Source organism: Metopolophium dirhodum, chromosome 6 (genome assembly GCF_019925205.1).
Source record: "Metopolophium dirhodum isolate CAU chromosome 6, ASM1992520v1, whole genome shotgun sequence".
In the NCBI taxonomy this organism is placed as follows: domain Eukaryota; kingdom Metazoa; phylum Arthropoda; class Insecta; order Hemiptera; family Aphididae; genus Metopolophium; species Metopolophium dirhodum.
Genome location: NC_083565.1, coordinates 6884550 through 6903368, shown reverse-complemented (window position 1 = coordinate 6903368; position 18819 = coordinate 6884550). Strand labels below are relative to the sequence as shown.

At 29.3% G+C, this 18819-nt stretch overlaps 2 protein-coding genes across 2 annotated transcripts in view; one reads left to right on the top strand and one right to left on the bottom strand.

Annotated features, from left to right (window-relative positions):
* Nucleotides 1–10846, top strand: part of LOC132946797 (neuropeptide CCHamide-1 receptor-like) — a 188643-nt gene extending 177797 nt beyond the window's left edge. Inside the window, exon 6 of the mRNA XM_061016878.1 lies at nt 10782–10846. The gene's annotated coding sequence lies outside the window, so the exon portion shown is untranslated. The remainder of the gene's footprint in view (nt 1–10781) is intronic.
* Nucleotides 10847–16659: 5813 nt separating this feature from the next.
* Nucleotides 16660–18819, bottom strand: part of LOC132946210 (RING finger protein 207-like) — a 28302-nt gene continuing 26142 nt past the window's right edge. Inside the window, exon 15 of the mRNA XM_061016087.1 lies at nt 16660–17490. The gene's annotated coding sequence lies outside the window, so the exon portion shown is untranslated. The remainder of the gene's footprint in view (nt 17491–18819) is intronic.

The window sequence follows — 18819 nt, the reverse complement described above, 5'->3', positions numbered from 1 at the left end:
AGAATAATAAATATAGTGTTCTCCAAAGCATACATCTACCGCCACTGGTTAGTGGTTATAATACTAACATCTCGCACTAAAGAAGATAAAAATGAAAGTTACTCTAACAGTCTAGACCCCGTGATAAAGTGGAAAACGACATTTGCAGTTTAAACACAGTATTAATATCGGATTAAGGCGTGCTACGCTGAATATGTAATTACAAAATGGATATTTCTATTACCATCGTATAATATTATCAAACGACTGCGTACGTACCTATAGCTGGTAATATAGGTACCTAAATTTTGTTTAATATATCTCACGTATCGTAATATTAAACTGAATGTACACATATATGAAAACATATAGGTAATGACTACTGATTTATTATTACATACAGGTACAATTTGAATAAAAAAAAAAAAAATGTTATAAAATATAAATGTTACAATTTACAGTTCCGTAGAAACGAATGGTTCGTTTATTCGTTAAATATATCTCACGCACCTACTCTTAAATTAAATATTTATACAAAAATAACGTACAGGTATAACTGGTACTAATTAAATAGAATTAGCAATACACGGGTCAAGCGATGAAACGAGACCACTTCTGCACACGTGTATTATTATGTAGTGGACCGAAGGATTATTATTCTACATGTAAAGTAATCAAAAACAGTTATACACTTATACCTAATACCTATATATGGTGGGACTCCATGATTATATATAGAACGGATGTAAGATAACCCACCCTTGTTATAAGCATGTATTTTTTTTTGTATTAGAGAAAATGTCTTATTACTCGTATACACAAAAATAAAAACACTCACATATCGTTGTAAAATCAATAAACATTCATCGTTCTGCTCAGAATAGAAAAGTGAATTTATTTTAAAGATCGACGGAAACCAAAAACCACCAAAGGTTATATTTAAGTGTCTTTTCAAATAAAACCACACGTCACTTATGATTAGGTACATCACAATAACAGATTACATGTAAAACGTTCGCTTGCAAACTAAAGTATTTTTAAAACAATTTGAAACGCATTATATTTCTCTTGTACAGGCATATACATTACATTATTGTAAGCAGTTACTTTTTGAATATTATTTAAAATGATAAAAGGTGAGTTTATAAAAACTGGAATCATAAAAAAAAATAATGTGACGTTTTTTTTTTTTTGTCAATGACATGCTTGACATAATGAAAGTACATTCTGAAAACTGGGTGGAAGAACGTTTGCGTATTTTTTTATATCATTATTTTTGTAAATAACCGTCAAAATAACCGTTTTACCTATTCGTGAGTACAAAACGTGTGTAGATATTTTGTTATGCTTCCATGCACGATTACTAATTATAAACACTACCATGGACTATTTTTACTAAAATAATTCAAATATCAAATAGGAGGGTTGATAGTAAACAACAACAACCGCTGCTGATCCTGAAAGTCACACAAATAAATCAAATAAAAATAATTAACGTTTTAATTTTTCAATTACACGTTTTCATGTTTTGACTTTTGTAGAAATAAAATATCCACGGGGATACAAGTCAGCTGAATATTTTGATATCGGTAATTAAGAATTAATTATAAAGTCATTCTGTGACAATAGTTAATTTTTTAAAGATTGTAAAATATACATCTATAGTAAAATAATGCATACAATTTAAAGAAGTTAAATCTCATTTGATTCGAATGTCTGTGAATCAATCGCACGCAGATAATACGTACCTAATGAATGTGTTGGTAATAACTAGTAACTAGTAAGTGATCTTTACTGTGTGTGACTGCAGCATAAAAGAAATAGAAAGATACTCCCATACTTTTTACCAATAGGTATATATAATAAGTTAAAATGTTCACTAAAAAGTAAAAATTAAAAACTATGTAATGTTTGTTCATATGTACCAACGAAGCTATATCAGGCGATAATAAATCTGAAAATATATTAATTACATCTATTATGAAGTGAAATTATCAAAATAACATCATCCCTCAATATTTGGAATCTATCAATAATAATGGCGATAAGGTACATTGACAAAAAATTTTTTTTTTTTAAAGGATATAAAAATAAATTTAATATTATATACAAATTTTCATATTTTTATATACATTTGAGTGATAACTATAATACTTATATAATATTAAAATAGCAATGATATTGGTAAAATAAAAAGACCTTCAATATCAGTTTAAAAAAAAACACTGAAAGTTGAAAAGTTTCATTTATTATTATAGACTTTATAAATATCAAATATACAGCCGCCAATCCAATGTTGTTTGTTATAATAATATTATGATGCCAGAATCAGATATAAATACATTAACAAAAACAAATACTAGACTATATATGTTTTTAAACAAAAATAATCTTGGCGAGAAAAAAATTACTATTTTATTATTTACTTAATTAAAATAGACAGCAATCCAATGCACAAAATATCTCTTATACAATGATAATATTATATTATAGTATTATACTCGTATATATTATAATATTTTAACACATTCACGGTTACTTTACTTTTTAATAATATTTTGTCCGTACCTATACCTCAAAAAATCTGCTTTGTGTTACTGCTATGACATTTATGTGTTTAGAACTGCTATAACAATAGTGACCTGCTCCATATTGTTTATGCAATGGATTGTGGGTGATCGCTGTTAAAACAATATTACAATTTACACTGTAAAAAAATGAATAAATGAATAATAATAGTATAATTTTACTATAGGTAAATTATTATATCAACTTTTCAATATTATATTATTATTACAATGCAAATTAATTAAATCATAATGGCATAATTATATCAACTAGTCAATATTTAGTTATTCTTACAAAATAAATAAATAAAAAGCGGCTAAGTGGATGTCGCTCTGCTGTACAGTAAGTTACAAGTGTGTAATGGATTGTATTAAACTTGAATTCAATGATATAATATGATTGTATAAGAAAAACGATTCTGAGCGGAGACGGTTTGTCGGTCTGGATATTTTATATTGTTATTATTTCGTATAGCCTGTAAATTGAATTGATATTATAATATTATAATTTTTTATTCGTTTCTATGGTGATGAACAAAGCGTTGAAAATTAATATCCTATTTTTAGCGGTTTCTTGTAATTTGTCGGAAGTTTTTCTCGTGGCATTCAATAACTATAGAGAAAATCGAAAAATGACCTCTCTAAAGTACAATGTTGATCCGATTTGCTAAAAGATAAGGTACTATATGTTGAAATAAAAGCTCTCCTTCTAGTAGAAATTTTGTATACAGGATAAAAAAAAATAAATTAAAAAAATAAACACCATTGTAAAACCACTAGCTTCCTCGCTCCACTCAGAATCTAAAATATAAAAGCACTAATAGAACAAATATTTTTTTTCTTAATGCTGAACACTGTTTGATTCTTCACAACATTTTACAGGATATAGAGGTTTACGACAGCTTTTTCACTGGAATGATGTTTGTTTACTCATTTTATTTTTGTAACACTGATTGCAATATTTGAAGTATGTGTGTGTTTTATAATTTACGGGTGTAGGTTATTTTTTCTGTATAGTGATTTTACGTTTCTAATGTTTTTATATCAAACATTTCTGTTGGTATAGTTTGCCTTGGAAGGTCGATAAAAATGTTTATAAGCTGATCATGGAGTTGCTTATAGATTAAATTTGTATTTTAAAAACATTTGAAATCAACGTTATCAGAAAATCAAATATCTGCATTTAATGTAATCATAAACAATCATATTTTCAAATGGATTGAAAGTGGTAGTGTTATCTATCGTAAATCGTAATGTTATCTCAATAACATGGTATGGTCCCAACCAAAAAACTATGGATAAATTACCATAACTATACTATGTAACTGCAACTAATAGCTTATTTGGAGTTACTAAAATATATTGTTGGGATAGCTAAATATCCCTTAATATATTAATGTAACTATTTAAATGGTTGTAGCAACTTATTTACATTTTTTCCGTGGCGAGCCGATTGCAATAATTTGTCTCTGTGCAATATGCCTAAAATATATATCAGCTGGCTATATTGAAAATAATGTCAGAATAAATCATACATAATGTTATCAAAAATCCCATATTATAATAAGTTAATTATACCTCGTAGCCCGTAGGCCATAGCTATTTGTAATCTGTAGGTACAGTATAACCCAATAAAAGTCACGTAATTCCGTAATCACCTCTATCGCTCATTAATAGGACTATAGAGACTTATAGGAGTTTGTATGTTTTCTAAAATTCATTAAAACCATAGCTTAATGATATAGAAATCTGTTTCGTAATACCAGCAGTATACAGACATTTTTTTGTTGTATATTTTGCATAGGTATTTTACTTTTTTCACATGTTAGTGCATATTTTGTTATATTTTCACTTTAAGTACATATTTCGTATATATATATTTTTAAATTAGAACATAATAATTTTTCTTCGAATTTGTCAAAAAAATTGAATGCAGGTATAACTTAAAGAATGTTCAAAGAAATTAGTGTCTTGTTGTGTTTTCCTCGTCCGCGAGATATTTATAATTAAAATTATGAACCTGCACCGATATGATTTTATCAATTATAAATACATGATGTTGTACATTAATACAACTATTAATGTTGGTAGTAATTAGTATTTATTGAATTTATCATAGAAAAATAATGAATGGAATTTTCAGTTTTTTTTTTTTTTAAACAACCTTAAAAATATCCGAAGTATGAAAATATAAATATTGATTTACATAGATTTAATAAATTATTTAAATTTTTATACAACGTAAATTTATGTATATTTTCTCGTCCGCCTTATCTCGTGTTTTCTGGCAAACTTGGTAATCTCGTCCTGGACGGAGGTCATTTTCAAATCTCGGTGGATAATGTAATTTAATGATAATGATAATGTAATTTCTATCATACTTACCGGTATGCTACGACAATAGTACGGAGAGCAATGTTTTAGCAACGTTGGATAATCTCAATATTGGACTTACTGACACTCAATATTGGTGTAATTATCGCTACATACAAAAGACGTTTATAATTATACAATGTTTTTATATCATTGAATTCAAATTTACCACATCCATTATACTATTATAGTGATCTACACGACACCTAAAGTACAGCACTTGTGCATCTTTTCAAATTATGGTCCTTATACTTATAATTACAAATATGCTTATACTATACCTTTACTTATAAGTTCCAAAGATCAAAATGGTTGGTGAATCATCCTGTATAGTGTATAATATATTATTAACTTGCGTCAATCGATTTAAATATATTTTCGTACTCTACGATTAAAGCATTATAGGTCGCGTGAGGTAAATATATATATATATATACATTTTTATACATAGATATAATGTTTGACAATACTTACTCTTTGATCCAATCATAAAACGATCGGATAGAGGACGGTTTTTTTCACCCTATTCCAAGTTTAATTGCGTACCAAATGCATGAAACAAACATTGCATTCGGTGAATCGTGTGGGTAGTGTGTACAGAGATCAGAAATAGTAATACTGCAAGTTCCGCTGCGATATAATTACGCGTAACTACCTACGTCATAAAATGATTGAAAAAAAGTCAACACGTAAATAATACGCATTTACACTCGCATTTGCATTCGTGAGGTAAACGAGGAGGACTAGGAACGGTTTTAATAGTAATAAATAATAGTTAATATAATTTTAAACGCACGCAGATTTTAATATTCATAACGTGACAAGCACAAAAAAAAACAGAACGGTCAACGGAAGTTAAATCGGCTGTCTGGACTGTCCTGACGATTTGCGGGGCTCAGGGCAAAGTAAAATTGCGGGGCCAAAAATGTCACTATCGTCAATTGCATATAATATGAGTCAATAAATTAATAACACGACACGTCTGACGTCATATTATAATTTAACTTAATATAATAATATTGATAAATCAACAAGTCAATAAATATAGTGGGTACAATATAAAAATGTATTATAAATTAACCTTTCTACTTTTTTAATCGGCAGGCAATTAATGTGTCAATAATATCATTATAATAGTTGGAAAGCAATTTCTTTTTCTATAGATATTATAGCTAATTTTGTGACTTTTTCTTTGGACAGAGGGCTATAGTTTTTATTTTTATAATTTTCAGCTTTGAAAATTGAATTTCATCATTACCTAGATACATTCTGTTGACGTCAACTAATATAGATAGGAAAGTAGTAAAAATTACAATTGAATGTATAAAATATAAATGATACGTTTTTATTGATTCGCGTTTAAAATGGAAAAATCACATTGAACATTTAATATCATTAAGTCGTAAATTCTTTTATATTTTTCTTAATCTTAGATCTATACTCGATAAAATACAATTAAGAATAATTTATATCTCACCCGTGCAATCAGTTATTACGTATGGTATTGAGAGTTGGGGTTGAACTTATGATACTCATTTAAATAAATTAAAAACAACTATGAATAAACTAATTAAATTTATATTAAAGTTGTCTAGCTACACAAGTACTGATACTATATATAAGGAATTAAATGTATTTAATTTTGATAAGCTGTTTAAAAAAAAGCGTATTATTACTCATATAATATAACATATAAGCATAGGAATTTTGTACCAATAAAATATAAATATTAATATTCCTAGATGTTATAAATCTTTTGGCTTCAAAAGCACATTAAATACTGCTATTACTCTTTGTAAAGACTTGAAAATTAATATTAATATCTTCAATAATTGTAATCATTTTAAATATACCTTATTAACACTACTCTAAGTTCTAATGTATAATTATTAAATCCATGCATTGTTTTCATTTATTATTATTAAATAACTATTTTTTTTCTCTCTTTCTCTCTCAAATTAACCTATTCTTTTCTGTTTTAGTCTATTTATAATTATGTAAAATATTTAAATGTATATATTAAGAACTCGTCACCTTCAACACAAGCACAGCTTATAGAAGGTGAGCAGACGATACCTATTATAATTATATTTTCAAGTGTATTAATGGTTTTGTTTGCAAATAAATTCTAATTCTAATTCTAATTCTAATTCTAATTCTATTGCTTATCAACTTAACTTTTTTTATTGTATAAAGCAAGGTCTGTAGAACTTTGGTGAAGTCGTGGGGCCCGGGGTAAGGGCCTAGATTGCCATGTCCTAGGGAGGGTCTGTGCAATGTGTATCTTCACAGGTATAATTGGTAATCAGTAATCATTAATCAATGATCATTATACACGATAATACAGTACACTAATCAGAGGGGTATTCATGCGAGGGACACTAGAAATTGTTAAATTTATAAGGGCATATTTTCAAAATTAAATATAAATATGATGTTATAATAAAAATGTATTAGATTCGTTGAACATATTATAGCGATGAATCTCTTGGTTTTACAAATATATGTTTTTTTACAAAGCAAAATGTTATTGTAATGTTTATATTATAATGTGATATATTCTGTTTTTAAGTTTTGTAATTATTAACATTTAAAAAGTACCTCTATTTTGTTTAGTTTTTTTTGTACATTATTAGATAATGTTATATAATTACATGAATCTATGAAATGTTTTATGATTAAATATGATTATTTAAACTAAATAGACAATGGTTGGGGCTAATGTTTAATATATAGCAGCTCGGATAGTCTTGAAATAATAATTACAAAAAAAATTTAAAACTGGACATTTTGGAGGGAAGAGGGTTGAAGGTGTTTTTAATTTTTATATTGGAAAACTATATCAACCCCCCCCCCCTCCCCATCACACTAAATACGCTACTAGAAGAAGATATTAATTTGTATTGACTAAAATATACAATATAGGTGCTTAGTAAATATAATATTATATTGTTATGTATTTTACACGTTCCGAAATTATCATGCACACAATCGGCTTAGCCGAACAACAAAAAAATCCTTTGTATTGCGCGCGGTGCATACTGTATTCCATAATAAACTATTAACCGTGAATACGGTATTCAGAACTACCCATACCTACTATAATATTATTAATATAGAATTATTATTTATTACCATAATTAGCATGACCGATACGGCCAACTATACTGACTCTAGTACGCACATTAAACCACGTTATAACAATCGCTGCTTCATGGGGAAAAAAATCTAACACAGCAGGTACCTCCTATAATATTGATTAGCAGCGGTGCGAACCGTTAGATTCTCTTTAGGAAAATGTACTCAGGGTCGTAACTAGGTATATTGGCGTTCTGCAAGGTGGTCGTGGCTATTATACATTATAATAATATCAATTCTCTGGAGAACTAAGTGCATTACACTGTGTACGCCGCAAGGTACACTTTTGCAATATTATTTACGAATTTATTCTATATGGATCTTGTTTTTCAAAAATAAAACACTTTTTGAGGTGACGAAACCGGCTGGCAGGCCCGAGCCCCCCATGTTTTTGACTTGAAAAAAATACTCCTATCACATTAGATATTTTGAGTTTAAAAAAAAAAAGGTGATACCACTCTGCTGTACAGTAGAGAAAATGTGGCTCACTGTAAAGGATGGTGTTAAATTTGAATTCAATGAAATAATATACCTAATTGTATACAAAAAAGTGATTCTAAGCAGAGACAGTCTGTCACTCTGACAGTCATTCTATATTATAATAATATTTTTAAATTACAACAAAATAACTAATATCGTTATAAATATCTGATTTCCTCCAAATTTTAACTTAAATAGCAATAAAAAAAACTTTTAGATTTTTTGGTGACATTATGAACTACTTATGAGATGCTTTGTTTTCGATTTTCAATCCTTAGCAATAAAAACTAATAATAAAATAATTTGCACATTTTCGTGGTTTTGACCAATTTTGTCAAATTTTAAACTTTGAATGATTATGAAAAAAAACCGTACCTATGATGTATCTTTGATATTTTTTAACCGTTACTATACCAACTTATGGAATCTTGTATTAAATTTTCAAATCTTAGACAAAAATAGAAAATGTTTTAGGAATTTCTAACTTATAATAATTTGCAAATGTTCATGGTTTTGACGAATTTTGACAAATTTCTAACTTTAGACGCTCATAAAAATTATTGTGGATTTACACTCATTTTTTTTTTAATTTCCACTGACAACAACTTATGAGGAACCTTGTATTAAATTTTCAAAGATTTTAACTTAGCGAAAAATGTTTTTAAATTAATTGTCCTAATCGATAATGGAGTTTATATTATAAATATTTATACTCGTGTCAGGAATTATCACAACATTCAAATTGTAGCTACGGAAAAAAAATCTGGTGCAAAATCAAAATAATTGTTCTATCGTATAGATTTTCTTCTCTTAAAGTACTTACTATTTGTGTTCATATTTCAAAATACAATTAATAAGTTAAAAATAAATTTTAAAAAGCAATCAGATTTTTTAATTCAGCTAAAAAATTAAGTTTCATGAATAAAAATTAAAAAGCGATCTTAATTAAATAACACAAAATAACTAACGGTCTCAATATAAATCAAATTTGTTTCAGATCACTCTTTAGTTTATAAAATTATTTACACCTTAAGTACCGAAAATATATACGGCTTTTTATCATATTTAAATTTTAAAGCGAGTTATGAGTATTTTAAAATAGTAAATTGTTTGTACACCTTAAAATACTTATAACTCGCTTTAAAATAAATTAAAATATATAATAATAGAAGCCTATGAGATGCCCTAGATAGTAATTTTATACCTTTAAATTTAATGAGAGGTCAGTTCACTCTAATTTTTAAAATAACGGAACTGAACTTGATCTGCTGAGCGTAAAATTTGCTATAGGTATTACGCACTTGTAAGACGGAGACAACAAATATCTGTGTAGCATCCTCTTAAGTTAGTTATACGTACTATATACTTATACAGTTATACTACATAATATTTATGGCCGTGTTATTAACTGTACGAAGTAAAAATTGTATCTTAGGCTCTATTTACACAAACAAAAAATAAATAAATTCCAAAACAGTAAGTATACGTATAGCACGCATAGCTGGCGCAGTTGAATGAAATACGTTTTCTGGCGAAAGCACAAAAATTTGAATTTACGACAACACTTGTCAACGGCACCGGATCTTGTGTTCATGGAAATTACATTTTTACTGGACCCCGAAGCTATTATAGCACACCACAAAGTATAAAAAAAAAGAAAAGAAATAAAGAAATACTTGTTTTCCCTGTTTTTAAATAAATTGTATTTTATAAGGAGTTTTATCATTTTTACCGTATTTTTGTTCTGACAAAAGTACAACGGGTACTGGTCTAGTTGGCGCCCACCGAAAAAGTATTCTCTCACCACTTATAGGTATCTCTCGTATTTTCGAAGTTCTACTAATATGTTATTGAATTTATAATCAGCTGTATTGTCGCATGTTAAGTAAATTATTTTCCTAAAACCAAAGATTAAAAATATATTTTCTTTAAAAAAAGTAATATCAAACGGAAATAACAAATATTATTTATAAATATAATACATAAGTAATAAATAATTTATAATAATTGTTATAATATTATGGATATTATAAACAGAAAAGTTATAACTGCGTTATTCAGAAAATAAAAATAAAAATACTACCTATTTACTCAGTATCCCATGCATGTTTGTATTATATTATTTGTTAATAGTTATTAAGGTACTATGTGAATTATTTGTGTGTGTGTGTGTGTGTGTGTACGTAGTCAGATAAAAATAGTAGATATGATTTTGATGTGCTTTTATTTTAACATATTTTTCAGGGTGATTTTGAAACCGAAAGCGCACTCGAAACGACGGGCTCATAAGGGCCGAGAGTAAAAGGTCAAGTGATGTCGCCGCCACGACAACATGGTGAAAATTATAAGCGCTGTATACATATATCCCGACACCGACCGACACACACAAGATCATTATAATTGTTACATTTATGTTATTGTATTATATGTTAATTGTATCACCAGGAAAATATTATACAACATAGGTAATATAAATGTAGATTATACATTATATCATGTCTTTCTTGCAACAGTGATCGTTCTCGTCACCGACAAATAAGGAAAAGAACGTTAATACAGGTTAGTGCTAGACAGTGGGTCCCAAATCAACTTCATTTCTAAGAAGCTAGCAAATATATTGATGTTACCAACAAAAAAGGCATCCTTGCCAATAAGTGACATAGAGTCCAGTGTCCACTGAAGCTCGACCTACTTCGTATTTCAAAGTAAGAGTCCAATCCAGAATGAGAAATATATGTTAGGAACTTAGGTTTAGTGTGTTACGTGTTGCCAAATATGGTCAAGGATCTAGCTTCATGTACAGAGCACAGTGAAGTTTGAAAGATTCCTGATGATCTCTCAGGTTGAAGATCCAGAGTTTAACAAAATAAGAAGTGTAGTGGAGGCGTCTTTTTTGACATAATCGGATCATAACATAGGAAGATTGGTACTGGTTCGTTAAGCTTACAGGATAGTGCCTAGGGATGTATTGTAACCTGTGAGTTAGGAGTCAATTGCTTGCTGGGGACAAAGTCCCCAGGTGAAGCCATGGAAAACAGTTGGCGGACAGAATTAGTGAATGATTATGATAATTTTGGGCATCAAAGAGTTACCGCAAGTGCTTAGAAGAACAAGAAATAGTGAAACATAATGAAGGACGATTATTGGCAAGTTAACCAGTAAAGCCTTCAATCAGTGAATTAGGATCGACCTTGGCTATGGTGACATTACAGTATCTAAATATAAAAAGAAGACTGCAGCGGGATGAATACTTGAGAAAGGAGTACGCGCAGTTTATGCAAGAATACATAGTTTGGAGTACATTAAAGAGGAAAGCGAAGACATATCTAACGATCACATGGACTGCTATTTACCACATCAATAGTCAAGGACTCCAGTCTGACTACGAAAGTAAGAGTAGTGTTTGATGCATCCATCAGAAGTACTACAGGCTTATCATTAAATGATGTTTTTAAGTTAGGACCAACGGTTCAGCAAAAATTGTTGTTTGTACTTACATGATTTTAAAAACAACAAGTTGTCATAACTGAAGACGTTGAAAAGATGTTCCAGAAATTAAAGGTTGCAAAGGAAGATTGTGACTACAAAAGGTCATCTGAAGGTCAAGTCCTAAAGAAGAGTTGCGAGAGTACTATCTCACTCAGTTGCCTACGGAACCACATCAGTTTCCTTTCTAGCCATCTACTGCCTTGTTAAGTTAGCTAAATCAACAGAACAATCACGCCCGGCTGAATCTACATGGACGATATTATAATGACAGGCACCGAAGCTGAAGAAGAAAGTGGTCAATTTTAAAAGAATATCAGTATAATCACAGATTCTGCTAAACTACCTTTAAGAAAGCGTGGTGTTCAAATTTTGAATTTTAAAGGCAGATGTTATCGGAGTAGGGGGACTCGCTGTTATTTGCATGGGACATTGGAGTTCAGGGTCTAGTAAAGTCTCTGCAACCAGTAACAGACGAGTTTCAATTAAAAATTACACGAAAAAAAAAAATAAAGGACATGTAACTAAGAGGATGATATAAGTATATCTAAATCAAGAATTTGATCCACTTGGTTTCCTGTTACCAGTGCTGAAAAAAAGGAAGGATATTTCTCCAGCAATAAATTGTGGGCAATGAAGGTTGAATTCGTCGTTCGGGTAGCTACGGTAAAATTGACTATTGGATCAGATTTAACCAGACCTGGTGTGAAGCTATGCCACTTGCCAATTTAACAAACAGACTAGGTTGAAAAAATGAATTTTCAACGGGAGACGAATGTCACCGCCACGACAACATGGTGAAAATTATAAGCGCTGTATAAATCCCGCCAGTAACCGACACACACACGCGCACGATCATTATTGTTATATTTATGTTATTGTATTATATGTTAATTGTGTCATCGGTAAAATGTTACATAGGTAACATAATATAAATATATACCACGTCGCCGGTGCGTGGCATTTTGCTGTACAATGTCAACGCAAAAACAATTATTATTACGTGCGCGAATCGTCGTAATTAAATTATATATTATACTGTAGGCGGTGATCGCCGAGTTGTTTTTGTAACTAAAGTAATCCCTAAGGGCTGGGTGCTTATTATTATTCATTTTGTACAACTTTTGTAGCGCAAATCGCCCGATTATTATTATTGTCGAAGGCGCAAATCGCCAACTATTATAATATAATTATATCGTGTGTGTCAATTTTATTATACAGGCACAGGTAGCAGCTAGCCACCAGCTAGTCGTTTTTTATACATTCTTTATTGTTATATTATTTTTACGTTTTTTACATTCATATTGGCTGTGCCGAACAGGCAACATAGCTTGGGCATCAGTTAGTTCATTAATAAAATATAATTTTAAGTCTGTTGGACCAGAACGGTCAGATTTATTGTATTCTTTAGCAGCTCAAATAGCATGCCACATTATTATGTTATTCAGCAGCTCAGATAGCTTGCCGTATATTATGTATTATTATATTGTTGATAAAACTTGGCAGTTCTTAATTATTTTTATTAGGTATATATGAATATTATGTTGAGCCATACATTTCATATAACCTGAAGCAAATTAAAATGTTTATGTGTATAATATAATTAATATTATACCGACATTGAACCAATAGTAAAGTCCTTTTTTTACCTTCTCGGCCTGGTTACATTCTAACAATTATCAAACTAATTTTATTTTGCGGGACTTGACTTTGAGAATTCAATGGAATTTCGTTCACCCAAGTCTCACACTATGCAGCTGCTATCCGTACTCAAAATATTTAAAGTGAGTTAATTTACGACGAGGTACACACTACACAGTGCCTACTCTCCACGTCTAACTTTACAGCAAAGCGGTTAATACCTATTACTTTTTATTTTTATTGAATATTTTACTATGTTATAATCTTCTTATAGTTTTATTCTTCAAATTATATTTCTTAACATGTAATATGGTAGTACAATAAAATTACAAAAAAATTTAAGTACGCATTTTTTTTTTAACAAAATTAAAAATATTTTATTATTTACAACATTTAAATGTATAGTACCTGCCGTATTTATATTTTTCTTCAGTTGGTTTTATTTTTCTTCGATGCAGGTACCTATATCAATCAAAGTTACTACAGTAAATATATTTGTTATGACTGTCATCAGAGTAAATGCAAATTATATTTAAAAAATTCTTACAAATTATGTTCGAGGCCAATGTCTATAAATTACACAATACATACAAAATATACAATCAATCAATACACAAACACAGGAATTATAGCGTAGTAAAGTTTTATAATTTTATGAAAATTAATAGTATTTATTACGAATATTTGGTATTTGGTAGGTTCCTAATAGTTCTATTCAGTTGTATATTTGTCAAAAGGACTTATCAATAGTGTTTTGGGAAAACTCGATTTAGTAATTTGATAATACTTGAATTTCGTGCGCCGCCTCAACAGGTGTTCGGTAAAATATATTTTTATCTTAATATACCTACCTATTTAATGTTGTATATAACGACATAACTGTAAATTAAATTTTCTCCCCTAATTATTAGATTACTAATTCAAGGTACCTATATATAATGTAAATATTATTGTATACACAAGAATAAATTTAAGCTATATAATTTGTAAATATTTATAATGGAAAAAAACAATTTACCTGGGAACGAAAAGAAGAAGAATAGATAGGTATCTAAAAAATAAGTCATTGAAGGTAGCGTTTAGTTTAGTTTTTCCAACATATATTAAGATAACTATCAGATCCGACACAATTCTTGTAACAAATAATTACACTACTTGCGTTCATTTGAACGTTTATTCAGTGTGTACTTACTACTTATAATATAAGCAGGGCTTAGCCCCCGAATCATTTTTTCGGGTTTCGGATGCTGGATGCTGGATGTATTCGGGTGTTCAAACACCAGAATAAAAAGTTTAAAAAAACATTCGGGTATTCAAAACCAGTATTATTCGGGTTAATATTGGTTAATACGGGTGTTGAGTAGTCTGGAAAAAACATAGCTTTAGCTGACAACCTCCCCCCCCCAAAAAAAAAGAAGAAGTTATTTATGCTTCGTTTAGTTTTTTTGAAACCATGTCTATTGTATATTTGGATAATCCGCAGACCACCAATTGGGAACAACTGGTCTATCATGTACAGTGATGTGTCCAGGAATTTTCAATCGCTGGATATGATAACTAATGCATAAAATATTAAAATTAATTATTGTGGTAATATGCCGAAGACTAAAATTAGAGGATTTATTGGTAATGGAGGGAGGTGATATAGCCCCTAATAGGGGGGCTCCGGGTACGCCACTGCAGATCATAAACCTACCGAAGTAATTAAGTAATTTGAAAATATACTGTGTATAAGAAAATTTACCTCGTTGTCTTATATTGATCACAACATGTTGTTAATAGCTATTCTAATTACAGTTCTAAATGTACAAATTACAATATTATATTATATTTATTTATATTTGAGTTATTTAATATTTTATTATTTGTGTCAACAGCCAAGTTTCGACAAGCGTATTCCGTTTTGGATTATAAAAACATAATATAAATATAGGATTGTCATTCAGGGATGGTACCTCCCCCCCCCCCCCCAACCCGGACCGAGACCAATTTTCACCCTTGCTATTCTGTTTCCACCAGTCACCTGCAGATATTATCATGGTCATTTTTTTTAAATCTAAATTTGTATTAGAGTAAAAGTAAAACCGACAGTTTGAAAATTGTTTTAATCATTTTATTATTTTAGATTCTGATCGAAGCGATGAATGTATCGATTTTACAATGATGTGTATTTTTTATGATATTGAAGTGAAAAATTTAATTAAAATTTGTAAGGAACTTACAGTATTTCATGACGAATTATCTAATTAAAAGGTAAGTTAATACGATTGGAAAAAAATTAATACATTAGTTGACCAAAAAATAACATAATAATTCATATTTGTGTGATTTTAATTGCATATTTTAAGAAATTTTAGTGCTCATTAAGTCTAGAACCTTATAATAGTAGCAACTAATTTTTTACTTCGCCAACACTGCACTGTAATTTTGAAAAAAATATTTCAAAACTATAATGATAAATTATAATAGAACAACAGACACCAGCAAGAAAAAAAATAGACTTATGGACCCTTACAGGGTGCGATTTTGTCAATTGGCACAGTAGCTGGATGCTCTTTTACGCTCTTTTATCCTTTTACGTGATCTAAGTCCTTAACCATTGGCTAACGGATTCAGGATTTTTGGCGACAACGTACTATTGCAATATAGTGATCGATAGTTGATTTTAGTGATGATAAACCCAAATCAATAATCGATGGCTTGTGCTTTTGCTCATTTCTGAGGATACTAGAGGGCGCAAGGTCAAAATTAACAATTAATACAATAGCTGTAAGTAAAATATACTTACTGATTCATTATTATTTATTAATGTAACACAATTTATATACCTGGATTTAAATTAGTTAATAGTTCAAGATTCAAGGAATACTGTAATTAGTTAACATAAAATACTTGTCTATTATTCCATATCGATACCAACGGCCTGTCATTCTCCGTCGTCACGTTTGAGTGTTATTTTTTCATTTTTAGCCATGAATAAAATAATAACAATACAGCTATTATAGTATTTTTATTATTATACTATATTTTTAGGTACACAGATTCACGATAATATTAAACAGGTATCGTTAAATTTAATATATACGAATATCAGCTGTAAATTACCTAAAATATACATTTAGTTGCTTTTTTTATGCGTTTTCTTTATACTATGTGATAAAACATACATACACAAGTAATGTCGTGCGTATGCGTGTAAATATAAAATCGCAAACTTTGAAAGGATATAACTTCCAAAAAATGATTCCGAAAAATTTTTTTTACACCATCGTTCTTAACTTGTTAAAATACGTATGTTACAAACAATTTTTTTTTAAACGCTGGGAAGTTAAAGTAAATAAGATACTCGATTTCAAATTATCCAGTAGACAACTAGACGTAAGACGATTATTATAAATTGATATAAAACATAAATTTCAAATAAAACAATGTAACAATAAATAATGAAATATGAATAATAATACATAGCATTATAATTTATAATATTAAAACAAAACCAATATTATGTTGTTGTATAACATGTATATATCACATAAAATATATAGTACATTAGGTATAACCTTACAATGTTATAACCCTTATAATGAAACATAATATTTTATAATAAATATTATGATCATTTTGAGAGGACACTATATATAAGCATTGGTTTTCTCTGTCATATATACCAAATAGTAGATACCTAAGTTAATATAGGTACCAGACCAGGTATCTATTATACATTTTGCATTCCTCATTTACAATACAGTTTTGTTGTTTTCAAAAATAGAGTAAATTTATTATTATCAAACTTAAAGACAATAACATTATCCTGTTAATTTTAAAGCTATTTTAAAGACGTACGTGAAGTTGGCACCCCGACATTCTTCGATCAGAATCCAATCAACATCATTTTTTTGCAACCATTTTGCAACAATTTGCAACGCTCATTAAAAAATTTGCAACACATTTTTTACGGTGCTACAGACAAACATAGCATTGGGGTGCCAAATTCACGTGGCACCCCGAAACCTTCCGATAGGCTCCATGTCCGTGTCAATTTTTTGCAACCAATTTGCAACAATTTGCAACGCTCATTAAAAAATTTGCAACACATTTTTTACGGTGCTACAGAAAAACATAGCATCGGGGTGCCAAATTCACGTGGCACCCCGACATCGTCCGATCGGTTCCAAATCGGTGTCACTTTTTTGCAACCAATTTGCAACATTTTGAAACGTCGATCAAAAAATGCAACGCATTTTTTACGGCGGCATAACCGAAATTCCGTTTAGGGGTAGCACCCCGACATCGTCCGATCGGTTCAGAATCGGTGTCACTTTTTTGCAACCAATTTGCAACATTTTGCAACGTCAATCAAAAAATTTGCAACGCATTTTTTACGGCGGCATAACCGAAATTCCGTTTAGGGGTAGCACCCCGACATCGTCCGATCAGTTCCAAATCGGTGTCACTTTTTTGCAACCAATTTGCAATAATTTGCAACGGCTTTTTTTAAATTTGCAACTTCACCCAGTCTCCGGAAAATCCGATTTACTGATGCCGTGCCAACTTATCGCAACATTCCCACTTTTGAATTTTTATATCTTCCCACACTAAAAATATTATTCATATAAGTTTTAAGTTTGTAAAATATAGAAAATATTATTAATATAAATTCCCTACAGCCGTACAGGCCAAGTTACTTACCTACATAATAATATTCAATCGTACATTACTATCCAAATGATTATCACTCATTAGTTATTATAATACCTTTTTAATGAATATTTTTTTAACTAACTTTTGTTAGATTGAAAAAAACATTTTATGAGTGCTCAAATATTTATATTTGTAAAATTAAGTAAAAAGTTCTTGCTTATTTTATCTAAGGTTTTAAAGTTTTATAATATACAGAAATTATAATTAAAGGTTTATAGTACCAAAAATAAACAATTGTTTTGTAACATTGAATAAAGGATTATAAATTGTAATTATTTTTGTCATTATTCATTCCTGTTTATGTACAATTAATAATTATATATATATGTTATATTATGACCACCAAGCCAAATGATTTTTGATCATTTAATTATTTTAATTCAAATACTTTTTTTTTTTTAGATAAAAAATATAAAAAAAAAATTAAAATTAAAATTATAAGGTACTTATGATT